The sequence below is a fragment of the Dendropsophus ebraccatus genome, chromosome 2 (genome assembly GCF_027789765.1).
Source record: "Dendropsophus ebraccatus isolate aDenEbr1 chromosome 2, aDenEbr1.pat, whole genome shotgun sequence".
Lineage (NCBI taxonomy): Eukaryota > Metazoa > Chordata > Amphibia > Anura > Hylidae > Dendropsophus > Dendropsophus ebraccatus.
Genome location: NC_091455.1, coordinates 114,376,663 through 114,392,907, shown reverse-complemented (window position 1 = coordinate 114,392,907; position 16,245 = coordinate 114,376,663).

Below are 16,245 nucleotides of genomic sequence, written 5' to 3'. Positions count from 1 at the left end.
AATGCATACTTGGGTCTATACAAACACCACTTCTTACAATAGTGTATCGGATATCCATATTTTGATATTTTCATCCCCCTGTCCCTAGCTGCGAGCCATTCGTACATCCTAATCTGTTGAACCTGATTTTTCCATTCCATGTCCTCCCCTAGTATAGCTATCTCAAAGGTCATTGTTTCCATAAATATTTCTTTGTGTGGATTGCAGTGTATTTCTTCTCTAACATTATTTAAATATATAATCCCCAAATATAATTTAAATATATAAATGCAAAAAACCAAGGTCAGAGCATGTAGTGCCCCAAAATAATGGTGATAGGGAGTTAATCACTGGGGACCAAGAGGAAGATGAGTTACTGAATGGATTCTTTACCTCGGTATATACAAAAGTAGAGGATTGAGCTGAGGTTGGTGCAGCCAGCGCTGGTAACATTTCATGTAATGTACTGAACTTGCTCAATATGTGGCCCAATCTAAATTAACCCCTTCCCGCATATGGACGTACCGGCACGCCCTGCGGCGGTTGGGGGGTCCAGAGAGCTGTGACCCCCCCTCTGATCCCCCCCCTGCTCCCGACTGCAATCAGCAGCCAGGGACCGAGGCTGTTAGCTGGCCCAGGTCAATCGCCACCCCCAGGTAATTAGCAATTTAAATGCAGCTGTCAAATTAATAGTTCTATAATAATTCAGCAGCACTTCACACAGCTTTGCCAATTTGGGCAAATCTGCAATCTATGGGAGTACAGCCTATGGAAGAAGTGTTTGGCCATTCAGATAAAGTTTAGTGAGGATTAGGGATGGTCCGAACCTGCCGAGGTTCGAGTTCGTACGAACACGGACTCTCTGCAATGATTCCTGCTGTCCTAAACCTCCGTGCAGCGGGTGGATAAAGGGGAAGACCGCCTGGAAAACTGGGATACAGCCTATGGCTGTGGCTGTATCCCCGTTTTCCAGGCGGTCCTCCCGCTGTATCCTCCCTTTGCACGGAGGTTTAAATCCCTAGTGAGGATAAATGTAAAGTTATGCATCTGGGTAGTAGTAATAACTCGCTTGCATCATATGCCCAAGGTGGAGTCAGGGTATGAAAACATTAAATATCAACAGTACAAGCGATTTTAAGAAACTCTGTAATAGGTTTTATAAACCAAAAGAGTTTCCTTCTGTACTGAAAAAGCAATCTCCCAGCCTCCCCCCTCACTGCAGAAGCAGCAGGATTTCTCTGTCCATTATGTGGCTATGGAGAGGGGAGGGGCTGTTAGGAGTGACTGAGCACGGAGGATTTCTGCAAAGCACAACACCCTGCAATCTTCTCTCAGTAAGTTTATAGATAAGCACTGACCTTTCTGACCCCAGAAACCAGGGTTTTAGGTGCCCAGAGAGTCTACAAACAGCTGACCTTCTTGTCACCTCTTCCTGTTCCCTCATCTCCCTCAGCCCCTCCCCCCTTTATAGGCTTACAATGGAGAGAGCAGAACCCGTCTTCACTGGCTTCTCTGTAATGAAGACGTGTTTGCCTGATAATGCACAGATAAGAAGTCAGGGGGGGAGGCTGGGAGATTGCTTCTTGAGTACAGAAGGAGGCTTTTTTGGCTGATGAAACCTATTACAGAGTTTCTTAAAATTGCTTATACTACTGATTTCTGCAATAAAAAAAAACATGACAGTTACTCTTTAACTATTCATCCATACCCCTTCTCTTCATCCATCCCCTCCCTTAGTTGAACTTGATGGATATGTGTCTCTTTTAAACTGTACGTAACTATGAATAATAAAAAGATTATGGCTTTTAGAATATGCAGAGTTGTGCAAGGCCTTGTTTTTTGCAGGATAAGTTTATGGTTGATGTTTTTAGTGGCACTATTAGGTACAAAGGCAAGATTTACAAAAAGTAATTTTGGCAAGTTTTTTTTTTTTCTTGTTCAATGATTTTTATTGAGTTTTTTTCATTAACATTTTTTTATAGCATTCACTGTGCGGGTTAAATAATTTGATCATTATGTGTATATATACTATATGTATGTATATATATATATATATATATATATATATATATTATAATGTATATTATTATTTAATTTTATTTTATTTTAGTTTATATTATATTATTATTTAATTTAATTTTAGTTTATTGTTCCACCTGAGGACTAGACTGAGCGATCATCTTATCGCTGGTATAAAACGCGGCAGTACAGCCTGATCAATCCCTGTAGCTAAATTGGAGGTCAGAATCTTCCTCCTGAGGTATCCGGTATGTCAGATTCCGGGAAGGGGTTAATCAGAAACATAAATGGTAGCATGTTCATTTGGACTCCATTTATACATTGCATTCTTTCTGGGAGGAAATATCTGTACACAAGTCCAGTAGTGGCTGTAAACATCTCTACCTAAGGAACCATGCAAACTATGTACAAAGTGCTCTGCACTGCATATGAGCTCATACACTAACCTACATATTAGAGTTCCCTGGGTCAGTACTGTTAATATCCATCTGTTAGTACTTTGTAAGAATGCATTTTACCATATGTCATAGTGTTTTACCCTTTTAGACTCAACAAAATTCTTTCAGTTTAGTTCCTTACTTGAATCTGCATCATTTATAGAAGAGAGTAATTTAAGTTTATCAACATTTAATGGAGAAGTTAAACAATTCTGCTAAATATTTAATGCCTGCAGCAGTTGTAAGTGTAATAAAGTTATCTTACTGCAGTGAATCTTGTATGACAACACTAACTTACCAACAATGTCATAGAATTGTCATACTATATATTATCAGGTTCTTATTTGCAATTAGGTACAATCAGTCTGTCAAATTTCCTCAAAGAAATATAAATCCTTAAAATGGTTGTCCAGTAAACAGATTTTTATCTTACATTTTGCTCAGGGCATGTTAAAAAAATCTGAAAATACAAAAATACTGGGTATACAGTACTGTGCAAAAGATTTAGATAATTGTGGGGAAGAAAGACCACAAAGTGTGTATGCTTTCAAGTATAGAAGTGTTCATAGTTAATTTTTTATCAATTATCAAAATGCATAGTGAATGAACAGTAAGGAGATCTAAATTCAAATTAATATTTGACCACTCTTTGCCTTCAAGCATCAAGCAAGAGTCTGTCTATATTGTATGTGTCTTGCTGTAAAGCATGTCACTAAATGCTGTTAAAACAGCCCATGCAATATGGCTGTCCCCATAAAAATGTTCAAAAAGAAAAAAATAAAAAGCTCAGAAAATAGAAATAGGTTAGGATAAAAGAACATTTTTTTTGTATCTGACTCTGATCAATAAAAGAGATTTAGGTGTCACATGCTCTTTAGAATTGGGTGAGGAACAGGCAAACACTGTCCCAAAAGTGAGGTTGTGGAAGACCATTTCATGTCAAAAGTCATACACCACAACAAGACTAAACACTACAACGAAACACAAGCTAGTTATACTGCATGGGCAAGGTCCCAGGCAAAGATTTCAAAGCAGACAGGGGGGTTCAAGTTGGGCTGCTCAAGCTCTTTTGAAGAAAAACAGAGCGGGCAACAGTGAGGACCTTGCATGCAGTGGTCAGAAGGAAATTTAGTACAGCAGAATAAAGACACATCGGGGGAGATTTATCAAACATGGTGTAAAGTGAAACTGTCTCAGTTGCCCCTAGCAACCAATCAGATTCCACCTTTCATTTTCCAAAGAGTCTGTGAGGAATGAAAGGTGGAAGCTGATTGGTTGCTAGGGGCAACTGAGACAGTTTTACTTTACACCATGTTTGATAAATCCCCCCCATCATGTTTTCCTGCAACATTGGAAGGTATCCAGCATCACTTTAGAACTGTTCAGAAAAATCTGTCCAAAAGTGCAGCCAAAAATTCATACTACACCATGAAATATCCTTACACGTGTGCTGATAAATGTTTCTTGCACTCACTGATCGTCACTGTGGTGCTGAATCTAGCAGTGTTGGTCTTTCATTGATCTGCTGCCCCATTCTCTTGATCATTTTTTGGTATATGTTAATTAGCAAGTCTGGTGCCGTAGAAGTGGGCCCAGCGCCCACAGTGGTCTTTTCCGATTGATGACATGACCCATGTGAATAGTAAAGAGGTTAAGACAGTGCTCATCCTGGTGGGAGATGAGGGGTCTGTGCCATAGGTGGCAGAGCAAGGCAGATGACTGGAAAGCTGCCATGGCCGAGGTTCTTGTGGTGGACAGTCCAAAGGCCCAGCTGTGATCTAGAGTGAGGGAGCAGGAGAAATGGTGCACCCCCCCCCCCCCCCCCAGCAAGAGAGGAATAGGGAGCTCTGGTGTCTCTGTCCCGTGGGCAGCAAGGGAGGGTGTCTGGGGGCCACTGCAGGGGCATCCACTTAATGCAATTTCCTGTTGAGCTGAAGAGACAACCAATGGATCTGGAGATGGTGTGCCATCTGAAGGAGAAGCGAGCCTGGGAGCACAGGAACCCAGAGCTGCCATCTTGAGTGAAGCATCCTGAGGTACTTGAGGTATAAAGTTCCTATAGAGAACACTGAAGCTGGTGGGAAGTGAGGGGTTTATTCACAGTGCTGTAGGACAGTGCTTCCCAGCTTTTTCCACCTCGGGGCACTCCTTAGAAAAAAATTTTAGCTCGGGGCACCCCTACTAAATAATGTTCTACACAATATAAAAACTGCCATTTAGTGACTCACAGCTGACGTCTTCTTTGATCCGAGACTTTACTTTCCCTTTTACTCTCCATTCGGTCCAGACCACTGTGACGATTTCTTCCAGCCACATTTCATATCTTCAGAGCCCTGCCAGACAGACCTCTTAGGCTCCACACATTTAATAATGCCCCATGCTGTGCCCCCACATAGTAATAATGCCAACTGTTGTGCCCTTTATAGTAATAATATACCCCCTAGTGTGCCTTTCATCATAATAATGCCCCGTATGCTTTTTCCCTCAGCATAAATGCCCCCCTCCCTGCTCTGCCTCTAGTAATAATGTCCCCCATGCTGCCCCTTCAGTATAAATGCCCCCCCTGCATGCTGTGCCCCTGGCAATAATGTCCCCTATGCTGCCCCCTCAGTATATATGCCCCCTGCCTGCCCCTAGTAATAATCTCCCCCATGCTGCCCCCCTCAGTATAAATGCCCCCCTTCCTGCCCCTGGTAATAATGTCCCCATGCTGTGCTCCCACCTGCTGTGCACCAAATAAGAAAAATCTACTCACCTAATCCAGGCTGTGTGGCTGCAGGAAGTAGCCCTCCGTCCTCTGCACGGCTGCAGCTTCTAGGGACATTAAAGTGACAGTGTCACAATTCCCACCGGGATCCCGCGTGTGCCGCAGCACCCCGGTTGGGAAACAATGCTGTAGGATCAGAGGTGAAGCCGCTGCTGCTGTCTGTGAGCCAGGTGATGTGAGCTGGGGGTAGGAGCCAGTGGAGAGTAGAAGTTGGGAGAAGGTGGGATTTGAGGAAAATGACTGGGCAGAGGTAGGAGTAAGAGTGGGAGCTAGGCTGTGTGTCCATGCTCCATAGCCAGGCCATGCCATGCCCCTATGATATGTGGATTATAGTAGAATACAGAACACTGTGGCAATCTTTCCAATATCTAATACTTAGACATTCTTTTAAACATCTACAGTTTTTAATTTTCAATAAGCAGATTTGAAAATATAAAAGGAGAAATGCCAGGCACTCCTACATTAATCTGCATGAAGTGCTGGCAGCCACTGACAAGGACAAGCAGGCTGGTGCTATATATGTAATGAAAAACAGCCTTTCAGTAATATGAAGACAGATGTTTCATAGTTGAGATAAATTGGCAATTAAAAGAAAAGAGATGCAAAGTGTTGCTGTCAATATTTTATAATGTGTTGGCAAAGTGAAAAGCGGGACATAGCAATAAAAAGGTCACAACCATCACATGTAAGAATTCACAATAAGTCCAACAGATTGCCCTGCACTTGGATTAATGACACAAACATATTTTATTTTTTTTATTTTTTTATTTTGCTCAGCCATTCAGTTTGCGCTATAATGATCTTAATAGATACGTGCAGCACACACTGAGATCACTTAGCAGATTCTGTTAGTGTTTTATATCCTGGCTACCAATATAACGCACTGGGGTTATTTAAGGATGTCTCCGGTCTATGTATCAATGTCTGGAATAAACTGAGCCATTGGATTTGTTTTTTTAATAATATCCTCTGTAGGTTGTCACAGTATTCAGCGTTGGAATTATAACCCTGGGTAATACAGTCATTACTATTCTGTATACATCCCTACAACAGCTGAAAGTAGTGATTTTGTAGACATAATGAAGTGTACATGTTGGCCCATATTTACTAAGATTGTCACGTTTTCAAAATCCCAAACCATTAGGGTTGTAGTCTCATCCTACTTGAATTATCATGGATCTGATTGTCCTAAGTGTATATGGCTGTTTTTTTGCATGTGTGTCTTTTAATGCCATGCCATGGTGATCTGTAATTTCTATTGGCACCTTGCTTGTGTATATGTGACTTTTTGATCCCTTTTTATCAAAATTTTTCTTGATTTGATGTGACTAAAAATGTGCAATTTTGTGCTGTGGCATTTTTTGCACTTATGCTGTTTACCGTACACAATCAGGAATATGATAATTTAATAGTCTGGGTGATTATGCATGTGGCTATACTAAATATGTTTGTTTATTTATAAAATGGGAATAGGGGGTTATTGAAACTTTTATAATGTAAAAACTTTTTTTTTTTTTTTTCTTTACATAGTAACTAGAAGTCCCCCTGGGGACTTCTTATATAACTAGTCCAACTAGTAGATACAACTCGGCACTACAGCTCCTGCATATAGGGTCACTATGCATAGACACACTAAAAACACGTCCGTGCGGTGCTCTGTGGTACGGTAGTTACATCCAAAATAAATAGAGTGAGAAAAAGACCAGGCACTCACCCATCAATGTGTCAATTTCTTCTTTATTGTCGATGAAAAATCATAAAAACGCAGGGAGAGGGAGCATGGCAAGCAGGTCTCAGCGATGCGCGTTTCGTGTTACACACACACTTCATCTAGCTGTTGATTGGTCAATCAATAATAATCAATGATAATCAATGGGATTATGAGTTTTGGGGCTCTGTAACTATTGCAAGGCAGGAAGGGGTACTTTAACATGTTTCCCAGTAGCAGCCGGTATAGGCGAATGTATCTTTATATGCAGCCATAGCAATATTTAGCCTTTCACATTAAATGTAGACTGGATGTGCCTGAACAGTAGGGTCAAACCTGCGGCCTTCCAACTATTGGAAAACTACAATTCCCATCAGGCCTTGACAGCCAAAAGGTACAATAATGTTTATTATTTCCATCATTGTAACCTTCTTATTCCTCAAACTTAAAGGACAACTCCCGCGGGACCACCAAAAAAAAAAAAACACAGACACACACAGACACCATACTCACCATCTCTCCGGTGACGATCGCCACTCGATTCGCCCACCGTCCGCCTCTCCGTCGCCGCCTTCCGCCATCCAGCGATGTCTCTCACTTCCGGATCCAGGGGATGGAAAAGGCTGCCAGTGCGCTTGCGCACCGGCAGCCTTTTCATTGGCTGGAGCGCATCACATGGCTTCCAGCAAGCTCAGCCAATCAGGGCTGAGCAAGCTGGAAGCCATGTGATGCGCTCCAGCCAATGAAAAGGCTGCTGGTGCGCATGTGCACCAGCAGCCTTTTCATCCCCATTCACTTTGCATGAAGACGCCGAGGAGGAAGAAGACCCGGACCGCCCCTCGGCTCTGACGTCGTCGTCACCAGATGCCGCCCCGGAGAAGAGGACCGTGACGATCGTAATAGGTAATGTATATATTCCTTAACTTCCGGGGTGGGGGGTCGGGGGTCCGAAAGTGGGGGAAGGGGGCCAGGCCGGGTATTTAACCACATTACAAAGTTATATAACTTTGTAATGTGTGTTAAATGAGCAAAAAAAAATTTTTGTGGGAGTTGTCCTTTAAATCCACTGATATGTACAGTATACTCTTGTCCCTTTTCCATAGCTCAAGACCAAATTTTTATAACCATTTTACACACAATGCTATTCACACCTGCTATCCCTGTCTTTGTTTTTTAGTGCTGGTGACATTTCATCTAAGGGTATGTACACACTGAGGAATAGGTGAGGAATTGCAGTGGAATCTGCTCTTAATTTATGCTTGAAATTCCTCCTGTAAAATATGAATAGAGCAATGCCACATTGTGTTCAATGGAATGTCCGCTCTGTTGTTGACTCTTCAAAATTTCCAAGCAGAATTTTTTTGCCGCAGGTCGGTTTTCTGCCCAGAGAATTTACATGTCATATCTTTGGGCGGATTGTGCTAGAGGAATCCTATAAAAGTCAATGGGGGCTTAAATTCTACTTAAATTCTGCTCCTATTCTGCCAGAGCTGAGTGTGTACATACCCAGGGCCGGCGTCAGCACCCGGCTAACTAGGGCAAATGCCGGGGCCCACAGCTCCTCTAGGGGCCCACTCCCGTTTGTTACTACATTTTTTTGTTAGTAAAAAAGAAAAAAAAGTGTAGTAACAAAGGGGACTGGGCCCCTAGAGGCCGCATGTGACAGTTAGGGGCCACACCGATACATACTGGGGCCCCCGGGCACCTGTCTTCCTTCACAAATCTTCCCTACAGCCGAGTAGGAAAGGACCTTTGAGTGTGTAGGACCTTTGATGATGTCACGGGTCATGTGATCGGACACCTGACCTGATAGAGGGCAGCACGGTAGGCTCTGCAAACTAAGTGTTCTGTATGTGCTGGTTTCTAGTTGTTTTGTGTATAGAGGTCCTGCTGTAATATATATATATCTATTACAGCAGGATATATATATGTTACAGCAGGACCTCTATACACAAAACAACTAGATATCTGTATCTATCTATGTATCTATGTATCTATCTATCTCCTATCTATCTATCTATCTATCTATCTCCTATCTATCTATCTATCTATCTATCTATCTATCTCCTATCTATCTATCTATCTATCTATCTATCTATCTATCTCTTATCTATCTCCTATCTATCTATCTATCTATCTATCTATCTATCTATCTCTTATCTATCTATCTCCTATCTATCTCCTATCTATCTATCTATCTATCTATCTATCTATCTATCTATCTATCTATTATCTATCTATCTATCTATCTATCTATCTATCTATCTCTTATCTATCTATCTCCTATCTATCTCCTATCTATCTATCTATCTATCTATCTATCTATCTATCTCCTATCTATCTATCTATCTATCTATCTATCTATCTATCTATCTATCTCCTATCTATCTATCTATCTATCTATCTATCTCCTATCTATCTATCTATCTATCTATCTATCTATCTATCTATCTCCTATCTATCTATCTATCTATCTATCTATCTATCTATCTATCTATCTCCTATCTATCTATCTATCTATCTATCTATCTTCTATCTCTCTCTGTCTCTATCATATAAACATGGTGAGACCCCTAGTTCTCCTATATACAGGTCCTGCAGTGATGTTCAGTGTGTATGTATATATATATATATATATATATATATATATATATATATATATATATACACACACTGTATATCACTGCAGGACCTGTATATAGGAGAACTAGGGGTCTCACCATGTTTATATATATATATAAAATCATGCTGGTGCTGCTAGTTCTCCTGTATACAGCTCCTGCTCTGTGTGTGTGCGCTTGTATATATACACACACACACACACACAGCAGGAGCTGCATGCAGGAGAGATCAGGAGATACAGGAGGAGAAAGATATGCAGCAGCCGCTCCCCCTGAGGAAGCAAAAAGGTCGCTTTACGATCGCGAAACGTGCGTTGGGGAACTGACCAGACCGGTGACTTTATGGGTAAGATGCAATGATTATTTATATGGCTTGTGCAATATGTGTGATTATATTTACATTTGAGCATAGTGCGGACTTTTATGCACTAAGAAGCTCATAGATAGTGCTGTTTATAGAGGGTATTGATGAGACGCAGTTGACTGAACACTATGTGGGTGTAGAGCAAGACATGCCTTAGTATACTGTGGTCCGGTACACATACAGCTGTAATAGCAATCAGTTTGCACTATTTGCACTTTTTTCTTTGAATACTGTTTACAGCACATAGCCTTACTTTAAAAAGGAAAAAACTCTCTTTCTTATTTCCCTAATCACTTGGTCTGGAACTTTTTTCATGTTTGGAATTGCCTCTTGGTTATTTTATTGTATGTTTATTGTCTAAAATAAAGATGTTTGATTTTTATACGGGTGTTGATCCAATTTCTGTAGATATGTATATTATGGGGGATCTCCGTGATTACTAGATGGGATGAGTATTAATTGTAGAACATCATCACTTGGTGATGTGCATTCATCATCCACTGGAGTACCTGTATATATATAATAGAATGTCATTGTGTAACTTCTCCCAGCTCTTTCTCCTGATCGGCTTGCGATCTAAACACTCAGACCCTTACCCATAAAAACTTTTGCCATGTCTTTCTGACATGTCAAAAGTTTTTCTTGGTGACAGTGCCTCTTTAAGGGAATAGAAATGATTGCTGGAAGCTGTAAATCACCTTCAATATTGACAGCAGGCGTAGAAGAGCAGATCCTGTCCAGTATATACAGAGAAGCAGAGAAATAAAACAGATCTGCTCTCACCTGGTGTCTAAAAGTGCAGCCTATAGAGAGGTGCTACTAGACAGCCAAGCAGTGCATATGCATCACTAATACTAATGTTGTGCCAGACAAATTCCAATAGCCCAGAAAGACCACTGTATGTTAAGTATATTGTATCCTGTGGTCACTGTAATTTGAGGAACGTCTGTATATCATTAATTAGCAGCTATAAATGAAATGAAAGTCTGGATATTGGTCTTATAAAAATGCTTTCTCAGCCTGTGTTCCCTTAATAGCCTCTGTTCTCGCAGTATTCCCTGTTCTTGTTTATAGGATAGTATTTTACTGTAAGTAAATGGGTGACTGGATGCCTATTTACTTCTTTCTAACACATCAATTGATAGACTGTTTACTATATAAACCCTGTAAAGATCTTGTCAAATAGCTAGAATTATAGGAGAAAGATTAACCCTTAGCTGCACGTTACTGTATGCCTCAGTGCGGAACTGCCATTATAGTGGGAAATGGGGAGCCGACCTCTGGTTATACCGGGCAGCCCTTTGTTACTATGTTTTGCAGAGAGCCACCTCATCAAGCCGACACGCCCTGATCCCCGTGTTGGCATTAATTGACCCCTGAGATCCCATTTTCATATCTAAAATCTGACTCTAATGGGCTTTAAATGTGTCACCTAGTGGTCCAGTGGATTTCGCCTATAGCCTTTATCAGTTGATCGCTGATAATACTGATCATAGCTTTCTTATGAAAAAAAGCTATAATCAGTTTAAGGAATCAAAGGATTCCTTATAAAAGTCAGAATTTTGTACCAGCCCTTTAACAGCAAATTCAGTAATGTCCCTTTAAGAATAAATGCGGCGGAGTGACTTTGATACCCTTTAACAGTGACATCTAGTGACGGCCTTATAATAGTAACCCATGACAATCTGGTCGAGATTTGTATTTATGTCAGTGAAACAAAATATTAAGGACTTGCCATCTTCTATTAAAAAATAGGGGCATCTGACTACGTGGATGTTGTCAGGCATTGAGTGAAGGACCTGTGAGTTTCTGATGGCTGCTACAGTTCAAACCAAAAATTCTTAAAACACCTGTCACTGCCGAGGGCAGTTTAAATAGAGCCTCTACAGGAAGTGGTTTAGGCTGTATTAATTGCAGAAAGTCGGGAAAAGAATAATAAGAAAAAGAAGAAAGATAAGAGATTACAATATAGCTCTTTTTCAAGCACTATAATAAAGTCATACAAGTTGCTTAAAATGTTTTCGTCACATGACTTGGATTGTATAGCTCCAGCCTTGTGTCACTGTCATTATAACTTTCAAAATCTTAATCTACAGTAGATGTGAAATAAAGCCAGTTTGCAATTTACATTCATTATTTTTTATCATAGGAAACACAGCACTTCATGTGTTTAGTCTTTTTTCCCCCTAAGAATCTAAACACAGGAAGTCCTGCGTTTCCTAGGTCATCTGCGTTCTCACAGATACAGTAGGCATGTCATTGACCTGGATACTAGTAAGTATAGCTTTGTTTCAAAGCATTATAAAAAAAAAATAATTAATTTTGAAAGTTATAATGACAGTGAAAATTCAAACCACTTTTACACAGGCCAGTTATCGGCAAGGAACGTTGCTAGAAATACTCATTGACTATCACAGCAATATAGCAGTGTACTTTTTTTCTCTAGAAATGCTTATTGGCTGACCAAAGAATGGGAAAACAGACAGCAAATCTTGTTTGCTTCCATAGACGGCCCCATGTTAGGCCATTGGTCTTGAGTCCGAGTTCTCCTGCAGAGTGCAGAAATTCCCTTACAAGGTTTTGCTGTATTTTGTATTCATTTCATATCCTACCCTCAATCACACGCATTTGCAGAAAGCATCTATGCCACCACTACTGTGCTGTGTGGTAGGGATGGTCTGATCATGGTGAAGTGTTGTTTATGGCTCATAACAAACATACCAAGCATTTTTGTTTTCATAGCCGTGGAACCACTCTGAACTCTCCCATGATTGAAACCACCACAAAAGCTATAGCTTGCACTATTTATACCATCTTAGGGTGCCTTTACACAGAGAGATTTATCTGACAAATTTTCGTCAGGCAATAGGCGGGAGGTGGCGCCTCGTGTGATACCGTAGGTACCAGTGGATGAATAGAAAGGTAGATTGGAGGCTAACCCTAAAGCCCCTTGGGCTTGTTGCATATAACCCCTTTTGTGGGGTACTGTGCCTTGTATGAACTTGGCTTCTGTGTTTAGGGCTGCAGCTAGCTGGGAGAGACAAACCGGGATACTCTCAAAGGGGCCCGTGGAAGTGCAAACAAATAGTGGAAAAAAGTGTCAAAATCCTAGATGCCTGCGCTGCCTCAGAGGAATCACAGGAACGATGATAGTAATATTTAAAAGGTTTATTTGGAATACGCACAGAGTATTACGCGTTTCAAAAGCATAAGCTTTCTTCCTCAGATAGTTGTGCATAAGCTTATGCTTTTGAAACGCGTAATACTCTGTGTGTATTCCGAATAAACCTTTTAAATATTACTATCATCAATCCTGTGATTCCTCTGAGGCAGCGCTGGCATCTAGGAGTTTGACGCTTTCTTCCACTATTTGTTGACAGGAATGGATTTAAAAAGAGGACAAATCTCAGTCTTTCCTATATGACCTGTTCTCTGTTTATAGTCTGTTCCTGGCTTTGGCTTCAAAAATCTGTCAGAATAATCAGATAGTTCAGTGTACACCATTAGTAAGTATACTTACATTACTTGTATGTAACTAAGAAATTAATGGTGGCACTACTAGTCCCAGCAAATCATGGAAGTTTGGAATCGCAGCAATAACGGAGGTGCTAGTTCCCAAGTATTAGTGTCAGAGTAAATTGCACAAAAAGAAGGAAATGGAGCTGCACTCACTGGTAAAATTTCTTCATCTTTATTTATTATCCATTATAAAATCAGGTAACGTTGGACAAGGTGCAGACAGTGCGGTTTCACGCCTCTTTCCGGCGCTTCTACGGACCACCCTCGGTGGGTGGTCCGTAGAAGCGCCGGAAAGAGGCGTGAAACAGTCTGTCACCTAACCTCCGTGGCGTCTGCTGCCGCACTGTCTGCACCTTGTCCAACGTTACCTGATTTTATGATGGATAATAAATAAAGATGAAGAAATTTTACTGGTGAGTGCAGCTCCATTTCCTTCTTTTTGTGCAATTTACTTACATTACTTACTGACAGCTGCTCCCTGTGTACCTCATGGAGCTAAAATCAGACTACCCCCCTGCAGGCTGTGCTGTCCTGCTCTGTGGTGAGTCTGTCCATAAGATAGGCCCCTGGTGTCCTCCACTGAGCCTGTATACACCTATGGAGGACACTGGGGGGACGGGTCATAGTCACCTGGGTAAATTAAAAACTTCAGCCGTGTAATCATGATGATCCCATAAGCTGAAGTTCGATCAAACCCCCCACCCCCACCGCCACTGTCAGAAGCTTTCCTGTGACACCTGCATAGGAGTGAGGGGATATCCAATCTGAGAAGCACGGCTGTAAACACTTCAACCTCTGTAACCTCTCTCCAATAACCTTTGTTCCATTCTGGCTTACCTCTGCACTAATTTGTGCCTGTGAAGATATTGGATATTGGTTTTGCTTGAGGTCTCCTTGTTGGGGGTCCTCTTCCTCCTCCACCTCTGTGTGTATTGTCTTTCATCACGCAAGTCCACTATGTGTCCTGGAAAGTGAACCAACAGCTGCACTTGCTGTTGAACTGGCAGATGGACTGACATCTACATCATCCCACAAGTCGACAGGTCAGCAAGTTGACAGGGAGATAGCATGTCCTCCTCTTGCACCTGATTCACCAAGATTTATGCCTGCACGCAGACCTATATCATGCTGAAAATTTACACCAGCTCCTCTGTGCGGCAGCCTCAGTGTATATCTCCCATTAAATCCAGGGTGTGTTTGGGCGTGGATTTATGTAAGACAGGCATACAAGTACCCTTTTCTTGATAATTCCCCCATAATTTAAAAATCTGTATAACTTTCTGGCGATACCCCTTCAACCTCTCCACTGCCATTAAGTGGATACAGAAGCCAACAGAAGCTCTAGCACTTTAATACATAACTAGGCCTGAATTTAGTGCTTTTTTTTTAGGTGTCATGATCTTACATAAGGACCCAATCCATTGCCATAAAAGCATTTTCCTATTTCAATAAAAGTCATGTGCTGATATGATATGCTCATAATATGTGCAATACCAGTTTTAAAAAAAGCACAGCTGTCAAGTATGCTGTCAAGATTGTGACTAAATCAGCTAAACCCTGACGTACTACAGATGAGAACAGAACATTTTGCTCCATTATATATGAAACACATTACGAAGATTAGGATAAAATCAAGTAGCCATCTGTAAGAAAGTTACTTGTTCTGCATGGAAGTATGCTCGGAGTAGCATTATCTTCACATTGCACAATCCCATATACAGTAGGTAAATGTGAGCCAAGATACACACATGTGGACCTCTGCTCAGCTACAAGACATCACTAACATCTGGAATATATGAAACTGTAAAATGTTCATGGGTGGCTGAGTAATGTCATGACCTATGCAGTATTCTGTTGTGGCTTCAACAAAATAGGGATCTGGAAAAACCTGACAAGATTTTGTCTGGGCCACAAACTATCTCTACAAAGAGTGATATTTCCACCAGACACCGTGATTCTCAACTTTGTAGGTCATCAGGGGAGCAAAATGACACCCTTGTGAAGTTGTTAACATAGAAACAATTAAACTATACAAGTAAGAATGTGATTATAGCAAAAATAGACACACCTTCTTCTCTAATTGAATTGACATTAGTGACTAATGCAGGAAGGCAGCTGTTTTTGCTCCATCTGTATAGATTTCTTAAAATACAGTACTGACAGATTTAGTCGTCGCAGCTTCCAATTAAGAATGTAAAGCTATGCCTGCCGTGTTTCTTGGATATTTAAAAGCATTGAGGGTTTGACAAGCTAGTTAAAAAAAATCCTCAGGAGTAAAAAGCAGAGAAAGAAATAAATATGTATAATTTTTGAATTGAAGAACCAGATGCTTCCAGGATATACAGAGGAGAACCTATGAGAGACGTTTTGGCTTTTGTGCCAGACCAACTGAGAAATAATCAGCGGCTTTGCTTATGTTCTAAGCTCTACCCAAAGCTCTGCTGTGTATCCATCACTGTGAGACAGAGAGTCAGACTACAAAGCCATTGGTTTCAGCCATGAAGAGGCTTAGTAAATAAAATCTATATATAACCAAGACATGTTAGCAGTATTTTGAAGTAATGATCTAAAATAGTCCACTACTTTAATTTACCTCTGATGCTATCAGTACCACTGCCAAGCAGAGATATACCAGATCCACAGGGGTAATAAGAGGTTGCAGAATAGGGAGGACCTCATCTTCTAAATGCCATTGAATGTGAACCACGCCAAGACATCTGTTAAACATTTAGCTGTGAAACAAAAGAAAAGGATGGGATCCTTTGAGAATCACAATACAATTGCTGAAGCGGAGTTCACTTTAGAGATATGAGATGTCATAGACTTCTAAC